The sequence below is a fragment of the Nicotiana sylvestris genome, chromosome 11, assembly GCF_000393655.2.
Source record: "Nicotiana sylvestris chromosome 11, ASM39365v2, whole genome shotgun sequence".
NCBI classification, from domain to species: domain Eukaryota; kingdom Viridiplantae; phylum Streptophyta; class Magnoliopsida; order Solanales; family Solanaceae; genus Nicotiana; species Nicotiana sylvestris.
Window position 1 is genome coordinate 59,430,384 of NC_091067.1, and position 24,090 is coordinate 59,454,473.

Genomic DNA, 24,090 nt, shown 5'->3' on the forward strand with positions numbered 1-24,090 from the left:
TCCTCAAGCAATTCAAAAACTAACAACATCCTTCAATAAAATCATAAATTAAGCTCATTGGCATACCAAGCATCATTTCAAGTCAAAAAGGTACAAGTTAAACACAATCTAATGACTTTGGATGGTACCAACAATTAATCCAAAACATATGAATCACCAACTTCTCACAAATTTTAATTCAATTCAAGTGCTCAAGCACCACATTAATCAAAGTGACAACCAAGTCATGACACTAAAGCTTCAAAATTTGCCTCATTATCATAAATAATTTTCTTTTTGTTTATTCCTCCCAATTGGAGATTGGATTAAGTTCACAACTCAAAAATTTTATGTGCCCTTACACTTTAAAAGAGAATCCCAACTTATAAAATTTGGTAAGTTGGGATATCAAATGGAAAGAATTAACTCTCACTCTCTCAAAGATGTTCAAATGCACAAAAATAGTGCCATAGGCTTGCCCTTCATGTATTTCTCTACTAATATAGACACACTTGGTTCAAAATCAAGTAGGACCTAAAGGATTGTAATGTAGGCTTTTGGTTAAGGTAGGACACAACTTCTTATTAATAATCTTCCCTTTATTCACAACTTCTTATTTTTTTCTTCCTTCCTCTTTTTTTTTTTTAATAATTTTTTTACTTTTTTAAAAAAAAAAATCAAGGAAGGTTCCACTTTTTTTTATTTACCTTTCACCTTTTTAGCAACTTCCACATTACAACTTTTCCAACCTTCATCCCCAAACTTAGGCTTTTAGCCTATGTTTACACTTTAAAAGTACTTAGGGAGGTAGGGTGTCAAAAGCTAGATCAATAAATAACCAAGGGTTAAAGCTTGTAATATGGTTGCCAAAGAAAAGGTTTAAAGGCTCAAAAAGATTTGACTAGGGAAAATATGCAAGGGTAGGAAATTTAAGGCACAATGACGGTCCAACGAAGGCCTAATATCATTTTTCAAACCAAGTTAGTCTAAGATTTTTCCTTGAAGCACATTCCGGGCAAGTTCTAGACTACAAATGATCCAAAAGAATTCACAACAAATCTCACCACACATGGCACATGTAAACTCGAGTGACATATAAATCCAAAATCCAATTTAAACCAATGAACTCAAAGAAAATCATATATAGCCTAAAAGACTATTTAATGAATCAAAGAGCCAAAAATGGAACTTAAAGTCACAACTAGAATTATCACTTCAATTATTTTTCATTTTAAAGATCAAAACTTCATATGCCAAAGTTTAAATTATGTTGATACCAAAGAAGTCACACGTTGGTTTATGAACAAAAGATTCACACCCAATAACCAATTTATTCACTACTAGCTACTAAACTAAATAAAAAAAATATTTACCTAAAGAAAAAAATTAAACAAAACTAATCCCTTAAGAAAGTTGTCACGCCATCCATCATAGGGAAACGTCACCCGGTTCGACACAAATTATTTTCTTGGAAAAGAATCGCGGCATAAAGAAAAACCAAGGATTTTAATTAATACTACTATAAGTAAATAAAGTAGCAAAAGAAGAAAATAATATATATATATATATAAACTGATGCTAACATGCTAGAATTAAACTTCAAATTATAACTAATAAACTACAAAGTCAACCAATATACGCAAGTTATCAAAAAATGATCATGCTCCACATATATCCATCATATATGAGTCACCCCCAACCTAAAATGTTGTGTTGTCCCCAATGCAACTAATCAAAACAAGCTAAAATGAAAGAGATGCTCCCTGAATGGCATTACTCCGAGCTGGAGGTACTGGGAACTGAGAGCTCCAAGTCATCCTCATCACCGTCCTCTGATCCACAAAACTTCCTCAAGGTGTTCATCATCTTTGTGAAGAACTTGCTTTTCTTATTTTCATGTTCCCTCTGCTTTAGCTGCCTCCGCTCAATCTTACCCAATTTGTCTTTGATGGCTTGCTAATCCTTAATAAGATTTGACAAAGTTGGAAACTTTCCTTGGCCAGTTGGACCTGTAGATGTGCCCTTTCCAGACGGTCCAAGAAGGAAGACCAGCTACAAGTTGGCGGACCTGTGTCTCCATGCCATAAACCTGGAGAGAGATATACTTGAGTGTGAGAGGTCCCTAATGAAGTGGTACAATGGCAGTACAAGGCTCTGTGGTATCTGCGGCAAAATCGGGTATCTCGATGGTGGTGTCAGGACACTGGCCAAATGAGTGAGATGCTACATCAATCTTACTTTTCTTCTGTGCATTCCCTACTTCCTTTCTCAGCTGTGGATGGATGAGCTTCTATGGGTTCTTCTCCTTCTCTGTAGGCCTCTTCTCCACCCCGGCCTCATAGCATAAGTGAATGATCAGGGATGGGAAGAATAAACTCTTAGTCCTCTCTACAACAACCTCAGCTATCTCGTCAACAATGACCTATCCCACATTCACTGGTATGCCCTCTATGATTGCATAAATTATCCTTGCCTTCTCAAGTGTCACCTTGATCTCATTACGTGAAGGCATGACTCGAGCACAGATAATTGAGAGCCAAGTTTTGGCCTCAGTAGTGAATTCAGAAGACTCAATCCTTGAGTGATTTCTTATCTAGTTCGGCATCTTTCCACCATGCAAATGATCTACAAACCACTGTGTTCCCAAGTCTTTAGATCTATCTCTGTACACCTGGTTGTCAGCATTAGGAAGATTGTAATGTGCATTTATCAGCTCTGGATCAAAGCGGACTTGTTTGCCTCTGACATTAACAACCAAATCATTTTTGAAGTTGGTCTCTACAGCATTTGCATAAAATTCTCTTATCACTTCATGATTGGCAGTTCTTGGCTCGTCTGCAAAGCAAATCCATCCACTCGATATTAATCTTTCATGGAACTCGGGCCATCGACCTTCAAGGTTGGTCAAGAGAATGCCTCTTTTTTTAATCATACTTCTACACAGTTGTTTGTCATAGCGGCGGGAACAACTTAATGATGAGAATATGTCCCGATCAAAGTACTCCTCTTTGGCAACTTGTTTGACATATTCTTGAGCATTTTCATTTGTTGCCGGATCTATTTTAGAGCTCAAAGAACCTACAAAAGGAGTAAATATGTTATATACTAGTATGGATACTTAAAGCATTGTATTAGAAGGTGCTTAGGCTAAATAAAGAGATCAAAAGGCCTTAGGATAAAAAATTGGCGAGTCTACTATATTACTGCCTGTGCATCAATGAATCGCGATCACAGAAATTATCATGCAATCACGTAGAACAATTTCTTTTCCAGCAGCAGTAAGGTTACGCGATCGCAGAAGCTTTTACGCGATTGCGATGTACCATTTTGGTTCTCAGCAGAATCAGGCCTATGCGATCGTGGAATGAGGCATCGCGATCGCGAGGGTCTTGTTCCTCACCCAGAAACAGTTCGTTTGGACATTCCATTGAATAGGTTTTGTGCACCAATTTTGTGTTCATTTCTGTCAACCAATTAAGCACACATCTAACCCAGAAATCTTTCAACAATAAAACCCTAACACTAAACCAACCTTACCCAGCAAGCAAGAACATGTAAAGCACACAAGATTTTTATATTCCAATTTTCACTCAAGCCCTAAAATCAAAAGAGTTTCTGCAATTTATCACTTCACATCAAGTAGAGGAGCAGAAGAAACAAGAAGAAGTCCAAGATATAAGAGAGAAATGCACATAACTTGAGAGTGATGGGTGAAAATTAGCAATGGAATTGAAGAATGGGAAGTTTGAGATGGTTTCCAGGAGTTAGGAGTATGAGAGTCGTTTCTTTGTTTAGGGCAAAGTGGTTGTCCCAATTTTTTTTTATTCCAGAGTTTAAATGTTCAGCACTAACATGTTACGCGATCGTGTGCGTCTTCCTGCTTTCGCATAGAACAAACTCACCAAAAAACACGCGACCTCGATTGCTTTCCTGCGATCGCGTAGTGATAGAAAAATGTTTCTTAGCGCGAATGCGGAGACTTTTCTATGATCACGAAGGGCAAAAGTTTTCTGTAGTTATGTAATTTTGGCAGCTACTGGTTTTGGCTTTCCGAAACACCCCGTCCTACTCAAAATCAACTCCAAAAATTCTAAAACTTGATAGATTAGTCAAAAACAATATACTAATCTATTCTAAGAAAGAAAATTTAAAAAATAACTAAAAATTTTGAAAAATGATTGGTTACCTCCCACCAAGCGCCGCATCTAATGTCGTGGCATGACGCGGATCAACTTTACCACTTTTCTCGCCACTTGGATGATATGAACTGGGCACCTAATTGGAATCAAGCTTGTGACCACGGGCGGTGGGGGGTGGTGGTAAGTAGATGATCAAGCCAAGCCTTAATTTTTTCGTTTTGCACTTCTTGGCTTTCATGTGAGGAATGTCATTTTGCCTTCTTGTTCCCTCAAATTATAAAATGTATGGTCTTTGTCTTTCCTCCTCGAATCCCTCATTGACTCGTGTAGTTCAAGTCCCATATCACCACACAATTCCAATGTTGAAAAATGCTTGGAATGTGACATCAAACCTCCAAATTTCAATTCTTCCCCGATTTTGACATCCTCTTTTCTCCCCGTACTAGAGTCAATCTCAACCATATTTTTATTTACACCGGTTGACTCTAATTTCATATTTTTCTTGGCATCGCTAACACTCATAGAGTCGGTTGGCGGATGTTCAATTCCTGATTTCTCAAAGTAAAGCTCACTTTCTTCCTCGAAGTCAGACTCTTCTTGACTTCCTTCCACACTCTCAAGTTGGCGGGCATAGTGAGCCTCAACCAATATTTTCATTTGACTTTCCAAAGTACGGATATTATCATTATTTTGAGTCAAGACTTGCTTCAAGTCCTCTAGTGCAATGTTGTGCTTATCCTCATTTTCTAGAATGGCCTCCAACATGAGTATCATTTTCTCATTTTGAGCATTTGAGAGTTCTTCTTGGTTTTGATCAAGTTCCAAGGAAGGATTTTTGACTTCAACCTCTAAGAAAGATTCTTGGCTATCATTAACTTCCAAGGCCTTTTGGACCTCTAAAGCTTCAAGCATTTCTTCCATTTGTGAATGCAACCTTTCAAGCGCCAAGTCATTTTGGAGACTATTTTCCAAAAGCTCCTCCAAGGCACTTTGATCTTTGTTTCCTCCTTCAATTAGGCATTCTAACATGAGCTTGAACTCTACATTTTGACCATGCTCAACTTCTTCCACTTCCATAGCCCTATCATTTTCATCACAAAATGTAGAATCATCATAGCGGGGGCTTGGGGAAGGGAAGGACAAATAATCACAATACTCCCAATGACCATTTTGACGAAAACACTTATCACAAATACTCCACTCATGGGTTTGAGATTGTGCGTACAATCCACCCCCAGGAGAATTTTAACAATTTTGCCACAAGCGTGGTCCTCCACAATAAGGATATGGGTCATCAAAGTATAAACAACTACCATCCGACCAATTTTCATCATATGATGCCATTTTTCAAAACTAAGAAAATAAACAAGAAACAAATAAGAAAAAGAAACCAAGATAAGAAAAATTAATTACACAACTATTCACAAGTTTGAACCAAAGCACTTATGCTTATTTCTCAAACAACCTAAATTATGCCAAATTGTTCCTCGGCAACGGCGCCAATTTTGATGATGTCCAAATCCATTACTAAAAAGTAAATGGACACGGTCGCATGCAATATAATTTACCCAACTATGAGTTGGGGTCGAATACCACAGAGAACAATATACAGGCGATTAGGAATGTGAGAGAATTATCACTTGTTATGAAATGCCAAACACTTAGAGTTGTTTTTAGAAAATTTTTATACCTAAATGCGGAAATGTAAGTGTTTACCATGAAAATGGCAATAACAATTAAATTTGTTGATGGGCCTCTAAAAATACGTGATCTATTTTTATGTTAGTTTGTTAAGCAATTGATGCTATGTATGTGAGACTTAGAAACGAAATAAGAGTTAAGGGCAGAGTGAAGATCAAACCGTTAGGCCAATTATCGGGGCCTCGAGATCGTCGATTCGGGGCCTCGAGGTTGATCCCGGAGCTCGACTACGAGCTATCGAAGGCAGTTGCTACGCGAATAACAGTTATAATAAATTAACGGAGGCTCTTTATGGCCAATGATAAGCAATAAATGATTAACAAGTATGGATATAATAAATAAAAGCAATAATATCAAGAGGATATGTTAGAGAGAAAATAGAAATGTTTTTGTATATTGCGTGTGGAGTAATTGAAGCAACAAAAAACGGTTACAAAGTGGCAAGGATCCCTTTGAGGTGAATCCAATCATAGTACTACAAGCATTAATTATAAAGATATGGAGATGTGACAACTAGATGACACCCTAATTCGGGTCTTAGAGTAGCTTTCTAGGCTCTGTCAGTCCTAGTCACATGCCTTGGGAACTCCCCGTTTCTACCGTGGCCATGGTCAACATTATCCTGAGATAGAGTGTCGATGAACCTTGAGAGAGGAACCTCGATCATAACCTTGTAGCCTCGAGACTCCGAGATGGTCTTTCGAGGTGCTTTGATAATGATAAATTGGACCCTCCGATTTCACCGCATATAGATAGTCCCTGCGTTTCTTAGAGAGGAGTGATAAGAAACGATTTTAACGTCCAACTCTTCGGACTTCCCACAGTGATGTCACATTGATGATATCATACTTATGATGTAAATCTTCGTGATAACCGGTGCATCCCATGGACTTGTCTTTTCAGCATCATTCAATGTGCTGCCGATTCCCATTCTTCAAGGCGACCGTATCGCCATCGATCCAGTTTCCAATGGCGCATTGATTGCGCTAGTCAATCCGTATTTCAAAGGCATTGATTGCATTATTGGTCGCATTGTCATCCCCTATAAATGGGGCCTTACGGTATTATCATTTTATCCAAGTGCCTTTCAACATATTCCCATCCCTTCCTTCGCATTCTCATTATCCTCATCCATTACTACCGCCATGTTTGGGGTGTCCGACCTTAAGGTCTTACGGCGATGTTCCTATCAGTCATGCCATGGCCTTTTACCTGGACTTTCCCTTGCCGAGCGGGATCATACTGTCTTGTTGTTGTTGTTATTGTTATTGTTACGTCTATCACTGTTGTTGTCATTGGATCGAGGCGACGAGATAAAGAGGGTCGACCTATTTCGACTTGGGAGGACATTTGGACTCTATACCACTGTCAGGAGAGTGTTCGGACTATACACCGCTGCTCACTCTCCTACCCTGGCCTGGTGTGACATTTCATCCCTCGGGTTCTTCCCAAGGTATAAAATGGCACACCAACCGTTAAACTTGCACGGTATTATATCCTGGAAGGTGGACTCGGAGCGGCCGTGCAAGTAGGGTCGAGACCCGCCGAATCTTCAACCTTTGGCTTCGGCGGGCTATGTCTCTTGTGCATAACTTTCCTCTTCTTTGACTTCCCACTTTCCTCTTCTTCATCTTCAGCCTCAGAGGTATCACTCCGTGATATTGAGATGGGAACCTAGAGGTGGTGGCAGTCGGAGGAATCACCGTTGAGGATGCATGTTCGAGGAGGTGGTGGTCGGAGATGCTTCTACTGGAGATGAACCTTCGAGAGTAGACTAGGTTCTAGACTCTTATTATATGTGTACCCTTTTGCTTCTTTGTTTCTGTGTAAGGAACCCCCCTGGGCTTTTGTACTTGTATGTAATGACCCCTTGTGGGCTTCTGTAATCAAACTTTTATGAATATGAAGATGTTTCCTCAATTTGTCTTTGATGCTTGCTATATTTTCTTTTCATATGCACTTGTGGAGACTCTGAATACGTGAATTTATCGGCTGCTGCCAACATCGAACCTAGATGTGAATGTTTTTCTAGTCCTCTGATCGATTAATACAGTTTTGCGTGGAGCCTTTTGCGATCCCTTGGATCGACCCTAGATCAGGCCGATGAACTAGGGTCGCCGGGACCTTTACTTTGAGTAGAACCAGAGTAACGCTTTGGGCCTTGAAGCCATGATTTGTTACTTTAGCTCCGTTGTAACCTTTTGAGAAGAAATTTGCTCGGAGGCCTGTGGACATGGACTGTCTTTGATCTTTCGAGGATAGTCCCCGAATGGAAGTTCGTTCAAATCCGGGCCACCTGGAAACTTACTTTGTACTTAGTGTAAATAGCCTTAAGGTGCTATAGATAGATCCAGGAAGAGTGTTTATCCAAGCTCAGACGGTGTCCCAGGGCCAAACTCATATAGGTGGAGTTTAAATGCTTATTTCCTTAGATCCTGATTCCCTTTTGACAAAATCCCCCGAGGTCAGGTACCACCTCGGGTCTCGCAATGATGTCATTGGCTTTTCAAAGCCTAGCCTTCCTTTTTGATGGAGGTCTTCGAGGTCGGGTACCACCTCGAGACTGGCAAAGGTGTTGTTGACCTTTTAGAGCATAACCTCTTTTTGATGGAGATCCTCGAGGTCGGGTACCACCTCGGGATTGGCAAAGGTGTTTTAGGATTCCTAGAACCTAACTTTCCCTTTGATGGAGGTCCTCGAGGTCGGATACCACCTCAGGACTAGAGAAGGCGTTATTGGCTTCCGGGAACCTAACCTTGTTCTGATGGAGGTCCTCGAGGCCATGTACTACATTGGGACTGGCGAAGGCGTTATTGACTTCCGGGAACCTAACCTTGTTCTGATGAAGGTCCTCGAGGTTGGGTACCACCTCGGAACTAGCGATGATGTTATTGGTTTCCGGGAACCTAACCTTGTTCTGATAGAGGTCCTCGAGGTCAGGTACCACCTCAGGACTTGCGATGGTGCTTTTAATTGGCTTTGAGGCAGACAGATTGTTGCTGTTTTTTCTATATAAATACGAGGAAATTTTTGCCTTTTTGGAGATCCCACCATTTTAAGTAGTTGCCATTCTCTTTCTGCATCAAACCTTTTGTTATTTCAGTACTAACGTATTTTTTCGTAGTCATGACTGCTGCATCGGGGTCTGCCCAGCAGAGAGGGGGAGCTCCGCCTCCGGCATTGAAGACCAACGAGGGTATGCCTTGAAGGTTGCTTCTTCGATAGGGGAAGAACATCTTGGGTTAGTGAAAAAAGACTGCAGATGGGGGGGAAGATAGTGTTATAGATACTTCCCTCGGGTAATGGCATCACGGATCATGCCGATGGATTCTTGAATGTGTATACATACCCTTTCACACTGGGCCCCCTTGATAGGGTTGTGCTCGACTTCTACCTAGAGTATCGGGTCACCTTGGCACATATCCATCCGTTATTTTGGCGAATAGTATTGATGGTGACATTTTTCGCGGAGAAGGCGGGGCTTGATTTTACTCTTAGTCATCTTATCAGGCTGTACCGGCCCTTCCACCATCAAGGTTTGCTGACCTTGCGATGCCGATCGACCACATCCTTCGTTGTTGATGATGAGGAAGATGGAGACCGGTGATGGATGAGTTGCTTCATCCGAGTGTGGACCGCTGACATTATCCCCGTGGAGATCATGCCATTCCCTGAGGAATGGAACTATACACGCAAGTGGTGCATTTTGTGCCTTCTCAGTTCTATCTATGGCGAAAACTTGGTTTCGTAACCGTGCCTTCTTTTCTTTTCCCGTAGCGATTTCATGGGTGCTGGGCGATGTTCCTGATTTGCTAGATTGGGTCCGAAAGTTGGAGACCCACTCAACCTGTGATGAGCACAAGTGGCGAGATGTGTCCCAGGGCGGATAGGAAGCAAAACATCATGGTGAGTACTGCGTTATACTTTCTCCTCCATTCCTTCATTTGGAGAGTCATTTTTTCCCTTATGCATATTAAGCTTGCTGTTGTAGGCATTGGAGAGCCTTTTGAGGCATGGCCGCGCTCTTTTGGAGAGGGGGAAGGGTTGCCATATCTCGGGCTGAAGAACGACAACAACAAACCAAGAGATGCTTTTACAGGGTGATGGCGCTCAAAATAAGACAGAACGGGACTGGGTCTTTGGAGCGGAAGTATCGTCCGGGCCTGCCGTGTTCACGGTTCCTGGTTCAGGAAAGAGGGTTTCTCCGTTACTTTTGCCCTCTTTTTCTGTTGACAGTACTTTGGGGAATGCTAGAAACCCAGGATCGCATACACCGAGCGACCGTGCTTCGACCGAAGTCGATTCTTTCAGGGCTGAAGGAACTGGATTAGCAGGTGTTCACTTGGCCTTCAAGGAAGCCCAACAGCTTCACTTTGTGGTGAGTTTCGGCACATGTCTTTCGAGGTTCGCGCTTTCCCTTCCTTATTGGGTTTTCGTTTGCAGACGTTTGACAAGCTTAAGTTCGAGCTGCTTCATTGTGAAGCCAGGCTACAGAAAGCTCTGGATGAGGAGAAATTTCTTAGGCTTCTTTGTGATGAAAAGGAAGTCGAGCTAGTACACCTATAGTATGAGGTGGGCTGTAGCTTGAATTACGAGAACCACCTGAAGGAGCAGGTAAATTTCTATCATGGGTGAGCGTGTATTCCGCCTCCTGGTTCTTGAGGCTAACGGTTAGTTCATTTCAGTTGCAGAAAAAGATGGAGGCCCTAGAGCGCCTTAGAGATGAAGTTAGCTGGGCCAGGCATGAGCATGATGAGTTGAAAGCTCGAGCGGAGGCCCAAGCTTTAGAGGGGAAGGATGCCCTGGCTAAAATTCCTTCTTTTGAAGCTCAACTTCGCTTAGCTCACGATAATGCCTTGGTTCGGACAAAAATGATTGCGAAACTTGAGTCCGAGCTTTCGAAGGTTAGGTCTAAGGTCGTTGAGGCCCAGGTTGGAGCTGTAACGAGACGGACTAAGGCAAACCAGGAGATGGCGATCTATTCAAAGGATGCTTCCGATGCTCAAGCTGAGATGAGAAAGATCCTTGACCGCGAAGGGAAGATTGAAGAATATGCTCGTTGCCAGTCTCGTAGAAAGACTCTCGAGGAGATTTGTGCTAGGGGCTTCGCCCTCTCGATAGAATTCGCTTAGCAAGGGCGGACGAGTATGATGCTCGGTTGTTTTTACCCGACGCCGTAGAAAGCAAAGATGAGGCCGGTAAGCCGTAGCCCTTGGGGGGGGGGGGCATAGATTTTTTCATCTGTATGTAGAACTTTCGTAGAATGTTTGTAGATGGAGATTGCATTTTTTGCATATGTGTATGAAAGAAAACCTTGCGGCTTTATTCCTTTCATATCTTTTTCTATTTTGAATTTGGCCACGCGAGCTGGTTTTTGCATTGGTAGGAGTCCTTAGAATCGTGGTGTGGCCTCGGGGCTCATTAGGCTTGCCCGTAGGCTCTTTCGTGCTTGGTCGATGTGACCTTTTATGTGGGCTGGCGACGACGGCCCTTACGCCTTGGGCCGATGCCGGCTTTTTCAGTATGGACTAGTGATAATGGCTCTTACGCCTTAGGTCGATGTGGCCTTTTAGTGTGGACTAACGACAATGACTCTTACACCTTGGGCCGATGCGGCCTTTTAGTGTAGGCTGGCGACAATGGCTCTTACGTCTTTACCCTTGGGAATATTTGGTTAACTGTTTTGAGTTTAGTCTCTGAATCGGGTTACGACTCGAGCTCATTTTTACCCTCAAGTTTTAAGATTTCAAGCTGGTGACAGTGGCTCTTACGCTTTTGGTCGATGTGACCTTTTATGTGTATGGACCTGGGGCTCATAAGGCTGGCGACGATGGCTCTTATGCGCTTGGTCGATCCGACCATTTATGTGGGCTTTGTTTTTCCCTCGATAAGGATATATAGTGTTTGCCTGACTCTTCGACGACTTAATTAAAAACCTCGATTGTGAGTCTTTATATGGCGATGATCGAGCACCTTAGGAGGTTTGGCTCGGAGGCTGAGTATCTCGAAGCCGATGATTAGGAGCTGACGTGTTCAAAGCTCTTTTTCCTGTATCAAGGGTAGCCTGTTTAACCGGTTCTTTTCAAAGTAAATTCGGAGTAATTGAAGACTTGTGTGGGCTGGTGAAAACGGCTCTTACGCCCTGTAACGACGGTTGGGCATCCCTGAGTCGCGTTAGTTTGGATGGTACAGCCGCGTGACCGGAGTCACTTGTGTTTGGCCGGAGCCTTTGAGTCCCGGGTGAGATAGTTTCAGCATCTATATCGAGGGTATGCCTTTTTAGGGGTCTTACAAGTTCGATATATAGCCAAAACTTTGAGATCAGGTTTATGCCTTTAGTAAGGTCTTACAAGTTTTTCATGCCTTTGAGGTCTTATAGATTTTACATGCCATTGAGGTCTTATAGTTTTTACATGCCGTTGAGGTCTTACAGTTTTGGATACTTGGTACAAGTGTTATTCATGCCTTGTTTGAGGTCTTACAAATTTTACATGCCGTTGAGGTCTTATAGATAGTGTTGCTGCCTTATGTAGGTCTTACGAGACCGAGTTTGCCCACTCGGGGTCTTATGGCCTTGGGTTTTGATGAGTCGATGGAGGTGGTGCTTGATAGAAGTCCTTGAGTCGTCGAGGGTTTCTTGACTCAGGAGCCATTATCTGCAAACTTTGTATTGCCTCATCGAGGGCTTACGATTTTGGAGATCCCGACCCTAAGGTCATACATTTTTTGAGATTCTGACACCAGTCCCCGAGTGCTTGGGGTACTTTCGGCATTGGATATGTTTCGCAATCTTCATGTTGCCTCATCTGAGGGCTTATGATTTTGGAGTCTTGACCCTGAGGTCGTGCATTTTTTGAGATTTTGACGCCAGTCCCCGAGATTCGGGACATTTTCGGCGGAGAAGTAGTTTTTGAGGAGGTGCCGAGCTTCTTTGGGAGTGTGAAATACTTTGGCGAAAGATATTCTTCAATTATTTGGTACAAGTGTACACGTTTTCACCATCGGGGGTCCGGCTATATGGACACGGCTCGTTTGACCGTTTGGTCCAGTACATCATTTTCCTATTGGGACCCTATCTAGCGTTTCTTATCTTTCTTGAGCATATGACCTTCCGGGGGATGCCCCTCAATGTTCAGGGTTGATTGCAAAATAAGCCTTGAACACTTGTTGGATCTTCCTTAGGTAGCATATAAGTGTTGCCTCGTTAAAAACCTTGCCGGTAAAACCCTTTTCGGGATAAAAACTCGGTTGAAGGAAAAGAGTGCAACAGATGCTTTAAAACCTTAAGGTTTTCGAGCTGGGTTAGCGCTTTGACTACTTCAGTTGGGCACCTGCGTAAGGGTTAGTACGAAATATGAAATGAAAAGGGAGATGGTTATACCTTAGTGTGGGATGCGCCGGCGATGTTTCGAGGATCAATATGTCCTAGTTACTTAAGATGAGGACACGATATGGTCCTTTACTTTGTATAATCGGGCTTAATCAAAAGTGTAGTTTGCTTACCCTTCGGCTCTTTTGCGGGTGGAGGTATTGGTGCTGGTGTCACATCGTGCACCGCGAACATTTCCCTTGTCTCATACTGTTCCCCGTAGACAGTTTTAATCCCATACTTTGTCGGGAATTTCATCATTTGGTGGAGAGTGTATGGTACTGCTCTCATGTAGTGTATCCACGGCCGTCCGAACAAGGCTTTGTACCTCATGTCTCATTCGATGACATGGAATTTATCATTTTGGGTTGTGCCAGCCACGGTGACTGGGAGAGGGATTTCTCCTTTTGTTGTTTCACTTTCCATATTGAATCCGTTGAGGACTCAAGTGGCGGGCACAATTTTGTCAAGCAGCCTGAGCTTCTCTATCACCCTCGACCTGATAATGTTGGCTGAGCTACCTGGATCCACGAGTACACATTTTATTTGAAAAGAATTTACAAGGAAAGAGATTACCAGTGCGTCATTATGAGGTTGAGACAAGGTCTCGGTATCCTCCTTGCTGAATGTGAGGGCATCATCGGGTATATACTCCCGGGTTCACTTTTCTCTGGTGATGGATATTTTTGTGCTTCTCATCATGGGTTCCTGCGGGGCATCGACGCCTCCCAAGATCATTTGGATGACATGTTGTGGCTCATTTGTTTTGTTTTTGTTGGCCGCCTCTCTTTCTCAGAACTAATTTTTGGCTCGATCACTAAGGAATTCCCGAAGATTACCTTTGTTAAGTAGTCGAGCTACCTCTTCTCGGAGTTGGTGGCAATCCTCGGTCCTGTGGCCGTGCGTGTTGTGAAACTCGCATACTAAGTTATGATTCCTTTGTGAAGGATATAATTGTACAGGACTGGGCCACTTGGCACCTCTGATTTTACCGATGGCGAACACAATGTCCGATACATCGATGTTGAAGTTGTATTCTGATAAATGAGGTGCCCCCATTGGCCCTGCATTCCTATCGAATATGGCCATGTTGATGAGTCCCCGAGGATATTATCTTTGGTCTGTCCTTCGATCATTGTGAGGTAGGCTGCGTCTCGGGGCGTTCCTCCTGTCTTCGGTGTATGGATGATACCTTTCTTTGTTTGGCTTTGGTTCCTTCGTCGGAGGCCTTCTTGGGTATACTGAACCCGAGGGGGCTCCCAACTGGTCGTCTTCGGCCTTGATCTTTGATTGGTATCGGTTGTGGACGTCCGACCAGGTCACAACGGGATACTCGATCAAATTCTGTTTTAACTATTTTGAAGCCACCGAGCTTCGTTCATTCAGACCTTGAGTGAAAGCCTGCACTGCCCAGTCGTCGGAGACTGGTGGTAGCTCCATCCGTTCCATTTGGAAGTAAGATACGAACTCTCGCAGCATTTCTTCTCTCTCTACTTGATTTTAAACACGTCGGATTTCCTCATTGCTACTTTGATGGCACCGGCATGTGATTTTATGAAGGAGTCTGTTAGCATGGCAAAATGAATCGATGGAGTTAGGAGCTAGGTTGTGGTACCACATCATGGCCCCTTTTGAGAGTGTTTCCCCGAACTTTTTTAATAAGATGGAATCGATCTCGTCGTCCTTTATATTGTTGCCTTTCACTGCACAAGTGTAGGCAGTCACGTGTTCATTAAGGTATGAGGTCCCGTTGTACTTTAGGAGTTCTGGCATTCTGAACTTCTTTGGAATGGGTTTTGGGGCTGCTTCCTCTGGGAATGACCTTTGTATGAACTTCTTTGAATCCATGCCTTTCAGGACCGGGGGTACGCCCGAAATTTGGTCGACCCTAGAGTTGTAGGTCTCGACCTTCTTATCGTTGGCTTCTATAATTTTATTTCCCGATTCAATCCTTTTGGTGAGGTCCTCGAGCATTTTTACGATGACAGGGTCAGATATCGACCCGTTATTGCTCGATCTCTCCGGTACCTGTTCGGCTGGGGGAGCTATCCCCGATGCTATCATGCTAGGGGTTTTCTGGTGACTTTGCAATCGAGCAATAGCTAGCTGTTATGCCTGCAATATTTCAAAAATAACATGAAGGCTAACCTCATGTTCTTCCCTAGTTGGGGTTTTCTGAGATTCTTGCGGATCTCCTTAACGCATGCTTCGGTTGATATGCGAGCTTATATCGATGCGTTGGGCATCGCGTGAGACCGCGTCCACAGGGATTGGTTCCGGCACATTCCCAGGATTTTATGGTAGCGCACCAACACCCGGAACATCCACACTGTTCTCCCCGTGGTCCTCAAGATTGTTGTTTTCGCCCCCATTCACCGAGTTAGACATATTGACCTGAAATCAAAGATCTTAGACAAGAAAAGGTGTGAAAGATAACTTGCGTTATGGGACGAAACCAACAAAGGAAATAATCACTATTATTTTTAGCCCCACAGTGGGCGCCAAACCGTTTACCATGAAAATGGTAATAACAATTAAATTTGTTAATGGGACTCTAAAAATACGTGATCTATTTTTATGCTAGTTTGGTAAGCAGTTGATGCTATGTATGTGAGGCTTAGAAATGAAATAAGAGTTAAGAGCAGAGTGAAGATCAAACCATTAGGCCAATTATCGGGGCCTCGAGCTCATCGATTTGGGGCCTCGAGGTCGATCCCGGAGCTCGAATACGAGCTATCGAAGGCAGTCATTATGCGACTAACAATTATAATAAAATTAACGGAGGCTCTTTATGGCCAATGATAAGCAATAAATGATGAACAAGTATGAAGATAATAAATGAAAGCAATAATATCAAGAGGATATCTTAGAGAGAAAATAGAAATATTATTGTATATTGCGTGTGGAGTAATTGAAGCAACAAAAAATAGTTACAAAGTGGCAAGGATCCCCTTTGTATAGAGGTGAATCCCGTCATAGAACTACAAGCATTAATTATAAAGATACGAAGATGTGACAACTAGATGACACCCTGATTCGGGTCATAGAGTAGCTTTCTAGGCTCTGTCAGTCCTAGACATGTGCTGGGAACTCCCAGTTTCTACCATGGCCGTGGTTAAAATTTTCCTGAGATCGAGTGTCGATGAACCTCGACGGAGTAAAGTCGATCATAACCTTTTAGCCTCGAGACATCAAGATGGTCTTCCGAGGTGCTTTGATAATGATAAATTGGACCCTCCGATTTCACCGCATACAGTAAGCTAACCTAGAAAGCAAGTAAAATGATCAATGGCTACAAGTATGTATTCATCGGAAATTACACTCAAGTAACGATCCAATGTATTTTATGATTTTACAAATATGAGCGAGTTTATGTTAATTAGCCACGGGTAATAATTAATATTATCTTCTTCCAAAGACTAACAAGACTTCACAATTGAATTATCTCTAAATCAATTAAGATATTAAGCACACCTGAATTTGGCTGAAAGTAGTTCAATCCTATCCCTAGGTAGAATCTATAAAATAAGGGTTAAAACCTCAAGTTCTTGTTAATTAATCTTTACCAACCCCAAATAATCTTTCCCAAAATTATTTCAGAGTTAATGGGCGAGTCCTAGGGTTAGCTAATCCCTTTGGAAACATTAAAGAACAAGAATAATTAAAGAAACAATAACTCACTTCATAAAAGATCAAAAATCATTCAATACATAAGCACAACAAGATATTTAATCCACACTTTAATTATGAATATTACCATAAACAAGATTCAAGTGTTGGAATAAATACTACACACTTAGATATTCAATACAAAATAAGGAAATAAAGAAATGAGTATAAATGGGTAAGAAATTCTCAACCAAAAGCTTCAAATCTTCAAGACCAAAGTGTGTGTGCAAACCCTAGATCCCAAAACTTGTTCTCTCTAGTGTTTAGAACTGAAAATAAGACAAAAGATCTCCCAAAGATGAGCTAGGTCGTGTATTAAATGGTTTAGGGTAAAAAACGTGAAATGCCAAAACTGCCCAGATATGTGAATCGCGATCACGAAGAGAGGGTTGCGATCGCGAAGGGTAAAGATGTAAAGCTCTGCGATCGAAAACAAGATTCATGCGTTCGCGTAGAGCAACTAGGAACAATTGATGATCCTCTTCTTTACGTTCGCAGAAATAGCTCTACGTTTGCGATGTGTTGTTTGCCAGTCTTCTGCGATCGCATGCCTAAGTTCGCGATCGCAAAGAGCATTGACTGGCAACAGTCATTTTTCTTCAATTTTGCACATTTTGACTTGGTTTCTTTCGTATTTCCTTCAAATCATATGATATCTAAAATATGCCAATAAACCTTAGAAAATGCCTTAATTTCTCATCAAAATCATTTAAAAGTTTAATTATTAAGAAGAGATAAGTTGGTATTTACCAACTTATCAATGCACGATTTCTGGTCCTATCAATTTCGCTTCCCCAATTTCGAACCACCCAATGGGAGATCTATATCTCCTACCATATAAAGCCTCGAACGGTGCCATCTGAATACTAGCATAATAATTGTTGTTGTGGGGAAATACTACGGGTGGCAAATGATCATCCTAGCTACCCTTGAAGTCAAGAACACAAGCGCGCAATATTTCCTCAAGCGTATGAATAGTCCACTCTGCCTGCCCATTAGTCTACGGGTGAAAGGCTGTACTAAGATTCACCCGAGTATCAAAACCTTGCTGAAATTTCTTTCAAAAGTTAGCTGTGAACTATGACTCTCGATCTGAGATAATAGAAACTGGAGTACCATGCAACCTGACTATTTCCTTGATATACAATTGAGCATACTACTCCGTGATTTTAGTAGACTTAATAGGTAAAAAGTGTGCTGATTTTATGAGTCGGTCTACAATCACTCAAATGGAGTCGAACTTGTGAGGAGTGTGAGGTAGTCCCACCACAAAGTCCATGTTGATCATCCCCCATTTACACATCAGAATTTCTATGTTCTGTGCCAACCCACCGAGCTATTGGTGTTCGGCGTTTACCTGCTAAAAATTTGGACACCTCGCCACAAAGTCCGCTATACTCCTCTTTATGTCATTTCACCAGTAGACTTCCTTAAGACCATGATACATCTTTGTGAAGCCTCAGTGAACGGAATACCTAGAAGTGTAAGCCTCAGTCATGATTCTTTCCCACAGAGCATCCACAATTGGAACACATAGTCGCCCTTGGTACCTTAATGTGACATCATCCATGCCAAGAGAAAAATCAAAGGTCTTATGTTTATAAATCCCCTCCTTCAATTGTACCAACAACTGATCGTTATATTGCTTCTCCTTAACTTCCACAACAAGCAATGAGTCAGCCCTATTTTGCAGAATAACTCCTCCTTCACTAGAGTTCGCAAGATGAACTCCCAAACTAGCCAACTGATGAACCTCCTTGGACAACAACCTTTGATATGCCTCCAAGTGAGCCAAACTGCCCATAGATTTTCGGCTAAGAGCATCCGCCACAATATTAGCCTTCCCCGAATGATATAGAATATCAATGTCATAATCCTTGAGTAACTCAAGCCATCTTCTCTATCTCAGATTCAATTCCTTCTGTTTGAAAATATATTGAAGGCTCTTATGGTCTGTGAATATATCCACATGGACCCCATACAAATAATAACGCCAAATCTTCAATGCAAAAACCACTGCCGCGAGCTCTAAGTCATGTGTTAGATAATTCTTTTCATGATTCTTGAGTTTCCTAGAAGCATAAGCTATTACCTTGCCATGTTGCATTGATATACACCTAATGTCACACCTCCTTTTTACCTTCACCCGAGAGGTATACAAGGGAGTTTTTCCAATTTAAGTGACATTATTGAAATGGGATTATTTATTTATTTTCAGAGTCGCCACTTGGGATAATTTATGGTATCCTAAGTCACTAGTTTAAAATCCCAAATCGAGGAAATTTAACTCTAATTAAAGTCTGCGAACACAGAAATCCTGATAAGGAATTCTGTTAACCCGGGAGAAAGTGTTAGGCATTCCCGAGTTACGTGGTTCTAACATGGTCGCTTTGATCATACTTGGCTTATTAAATTATTTAATTACTGATTTTAGAACCTATGTGCATTTTCCGCTTTTAATTAGAAAATTATCTTGAAACGGGTCACGCGTATGTGTACCCATTTGTTATGCACGTCAAAAATCATGTCACGCGTGCGTGTCCATAATTAATAATGCTTTATTATTATTACGATTGTTTGGCCGAAGTTGCGCGAACGCATACTCCGGTTTTGTTTTTAGGAATCGTAATTATGTTACGCGAACGTGTACGCAATCACGATGGTACAAGAACTCCAATATCTTAATATGCTACTTTTTCAGTCATTTCTTTTTAATACATGTATAGTATTTATGAAGGAATTGACCTTTCGTACATGAATTGAGATTCAATGTCAAAAATGATCGTTTAGGTTGATGCGGTATACGTATCAGTAATGAGCTCCATGTTAATTACTTGTAAAAGCCAAGATACTTCAAACCAAAAGTAATCTTCAAAATGCACCATTTATTTATATCTCATTACAGAAAAAGACTTATTTGTGTTTCCATTTTCTGGTAAACTCAGCCTATTAGTCATTTGAAGATTATATCTGGATAAGAAAATATTTATGTCTGGTTTTCTTAATTTTAAATATGTGAAAAAGATCTTTGGAAAACACGGTCTAATTTTGAGCTATATATACGAAATTGATTTTTCACACAAGGAACAAGAACATACAAACTTTGAAATATGTAGCAACACAAGTTTATCTACTATGGAATTGTATAATTTTCGTATGGTTAGACTCGTGAGAGTCCGAGGTTTCTGGGAATATAAATTTTTACCGATTCCGAGACGTGGGCCCGAGGGGCGTTTTGGTCATTTCCCATAATTTCGCGTATTAGCTTTGAATTAAAACATAGGATCATTTGTTTGAGATGATATTTACGATATGCAATTGAATTGATTAGATTTGGGCCATTTGGAGTCGGATACTCGTGGCAAAAGCGTGGTTTCTAGTTGATTTTGAGCCGGTTCGAGGTAAGTGGCTTGTCTAACCTTGTGTGGGGGACCTTTCCCCCTAGGATGTGATATATTTGATAATTGAAATGCCCTGTACGTGAGGTGACGAGCGCGTACTTGAGCTAATTGTTGAAAATCCAGTTTTTCCTTAAGTATTTCAATTAAGTTCTTTTCTTGTTTTATTCTACTTGTGAATTTAGCATGTTGCTAGTCTAGAAAGGCATGTTTAGTTGACTTAATTGCCTATTTTCTTAAATTGCCTAAATTGCATTACGTGAAGCATGTTAGGCTAGAAGTAAATGTTTACTTGGTACGAAATTAGCGTTTAATTTAATATTCTTGTGTTGTTGCTCTGTGTTTTAAATTAGACTACGGGTTAGATTCCCGGGAGATTCCCCCTGCACATTTACTTTGGGACTACGGGTTAGATTCCCGGGAGATTCCCCCTGCACATTTACTTTGGGACTACGGGTTAGATTCCCGGGAGATTTTCCCTGCACATTTACTTTGGGACTACGGGTTAGATTCCCAGGAGATTCCCCCTGCACATTTACTTTGGGACTACGGGTTAGATTCACGGGAGATTCCCCCTGCACATTTACTTTGGGACTACGGGTTAGATTCCCGGGAGATCCCCCGTACATATATTGAGGATACCGAGAGATCCTCGGGATACCAAGAGATCCCTAGTACATATTGAGGATACCAAGAGATCCTCGGGATACCAAGAGATCCCTGACTTATATTGAGGATACCGAGAGATCCTTGGGATACCAAGAGATCCCTAGTACATGTCGAGGATACTAAGAGATCCTCGGAATACTTAGAGATCCTCGGTTACTTTCCTTATGGTTTGCTTTCATCATTGTTTCCGTTATGGTACTCTTATTATCCTTCATAGATTCTTACTGTAGGTTCTCAATTGCACTGTTTATCTTATCCTGCCATCTTTATATTTTATATAACCTCAGTAGGGCCCTAACCTTCCTCGTCACTACCCAACCGAGGTTAGGCTTGGCACTTACTGAATACTGCTGTGGTGTACTCACGCCTCTTCTGCACATGTTTTTTTTCATGTGCAGATCCAGGTACCTCTACTCAGGCGCACTATCAGTGAGGTAGGAGGACTACGGAGACTTCAAGGTAGATCTGCTGCGTCCGCAGACCGACGAGTCTCCCTCTTTATTCTATCTTTAGTACTTAGTTCTCTTTCCTTCCGTTTGTTAGATATTCTGGAGTTTGGAACCTCACTATACATTTCTGTAGCCTGTGTTTTCCCGTGAGTTTCTGGGTTTTGGGATTGTTTTAGTCTTGAGATATTGAGTCGTATATGCCGAGCGGCATTCAGTACAACTTCCTTTTTAGATAATTAAATATGGTATTCTATTTTTCCGCAATTATTATGTTTCTGCAAGTGTTAGACTTACCTGGTCACGGAGACTAGGTGCCGTCATGACATGTTCACGGTTGGTGAACTAGGGTCGTGACACACATATGTGCCCAGCTACCAAACTGGGGCAGAAAATTTTCTTTGTTTTGTCTATTTTTGTTGCAATCAGGCACCCACCTAGAGATCAAGGGAATACAATTCAAGTTCAGCAATCAGGCGCCCACCTGGAGAGAAAGGGAATACAATTCAAATTCAGCAGTCAGACGCCCAACTGGATAGCAAGGGAATACAATTCAAGTTCAGCAATTAGGCGCCCACCTGGAGAGCAAGGGAATACAATTCAAGTTCAGCAATCAGGCGCCCACCTGGAGAGCAAGGGAATACAATTCAAGTTCAGCAGTCAGGCTCCCACCTGGAGAGCAAGGGAATACAATTCAAGTTCAGCAATTAGGCGCCCACCTAGAGAGCAAGGGAATATAATTCAAGTTCAGCAGCCAGGCGCCCACCTGGAGAGCACAGGAATACATTCAAGTTCAGTAATCAGGAGCCCACCTGGAGAGCACGGGAATATAATTCAAGTTCAGTAGTCAGGCATCCACTTGGAGAAAGGGAAAGCATCTCAGATTAAAATTCAAGTCAGCAACAAAAGAAGCTCGCGGCAAGAATGCGAGTCAACAACCCGAGGTGATCAACATAAGTTAGTCACAATAAAGAAAAAAAGAGAGGAGAAAGGCAAGAAGTTAATCCAAATGCAGAAGTTGATGAAAGATGTGGGTTGCCCAAGACATGGTTAAGGTCACAAGCACTACATGTCCGATCTTGATCCGAAAATCTGAAGAAGAACGAACTAGTATCTGCAACTAGCAAGCGTCAAGGTTCATATCCAAAGTCTGCATGAAGAACCATTCAAGACTCAAGATCAAGCTTCAGAAGACTTATAGATAGGAATCTTGTAACTCATAGTTGACAAACTTAGTTAGTCTTTTTCATTTTTTGATTTTGATGTAATAACAGGACCACGGACCGGAACCTCGATGGAATGGCACCTCGATCGGCTCTCCACCTCAGTATACTCCATCATCTCACTCATCTCTGAACTACACGTGGCCTGATTCCTTTATAGCCAAGGATATGTAGGAAGCTCAAATACCAGGGCTCGGTCACATTCCCCTTTTCTCTTAGTTTTAGTCCCTCCAAATAAGGGTCGGGTCAAAAAACCTGTCTACTCATTCTTTGTCTGAAAACTCTTTGCGTTCCAGTCAAAGAGGGGCAGCTGTGGACATGTGATTTTTGACCCTCCCCAATATTTTTATATTTTAGCATGTAAATATTTAATTTAGGCCTAATGTAGCTATTTCAACTCATTTTGACTCTTTTACTTTATTTTATTACAAGACAAATGAAAATTACAAAAAATATTTTAGTTTATGTATTTTTCATAAATATATTTTTTTAAAAAAATAATACAAAAAATAATACCTTATTTTTATCTTTATATAATTTCGAAAACACAAAAATAGTTTCATGTTTAGTTTAATTAATTAGGATTAGCTTTGGCATTTATTTCAAATCATAAAAATATAAAACAAAATATTGCATCTACATTTTAGGATTTTATTTTACATTTTTAGATTAATTAAGTAAGTTGTTGTTTGACAAAATAGAAAAAAATCATAAAAAATAGTCATGTTGCATTTTACTCTTTAATTTTCGAATTTTGGCAATTTTCTTTTAATTTGGTATTTAATTAGTTGGGATAATTATAATTTTGAGTAATTAATCTAATTTGGTAGGTTGAATCTTGGGTCAATTTGACCCATTTGGTTTTTGAAGTAATTAACATGGGGTTTTAAGGGTAGTCTAGGGATTGTTTAAATTGGGGAGTCTTACCTAACTAATTAGGAAGCTTCTAGAGTGGTGAGGTTGGGAGTGCATTACTGAATAGAGTAAAGAAAAGGATTTGAGTGGAGTCAAATAAAAAATTGGGGAAGGGGTATTTGTGAATAGGTAATTCATTTCTGCTACCTATTTAAAGAGAGGGAAATACACTGAAATAGGGGGACACACAAAAAAATACAGCCTAAAAACCTATACGCCTAGAAACTAATCCGCCGTAGAGACTAAAGAGTAACCCCCCTGTCGTTCTCTTCTTCAACAGAGAAACAACCAAACTTCATCTTCTTCTTCATGGAAAAGCCAACCAAAAAAAACCCTAGAGCTCTAAAGGAGCTTCAGCCGCAACAGCCATGAAAAGAAGCTCCATCCTAACTCCACCACCTCTGTCGTCTCCCTCATCCCCAGCCTCAGAAAATCGTCCGAGGTTCAGTCGCAGTTCGAAGTGCGTTCAGCGAAATTAATTACAGCAGCTTTCTGATGCCGATTTGAATTCCGATCGAGATCGCCGGTGTAATTCCCTATCCGGTCAGATAGTTCTAGCTTCATTTCTTTTGTTCGTGTTGC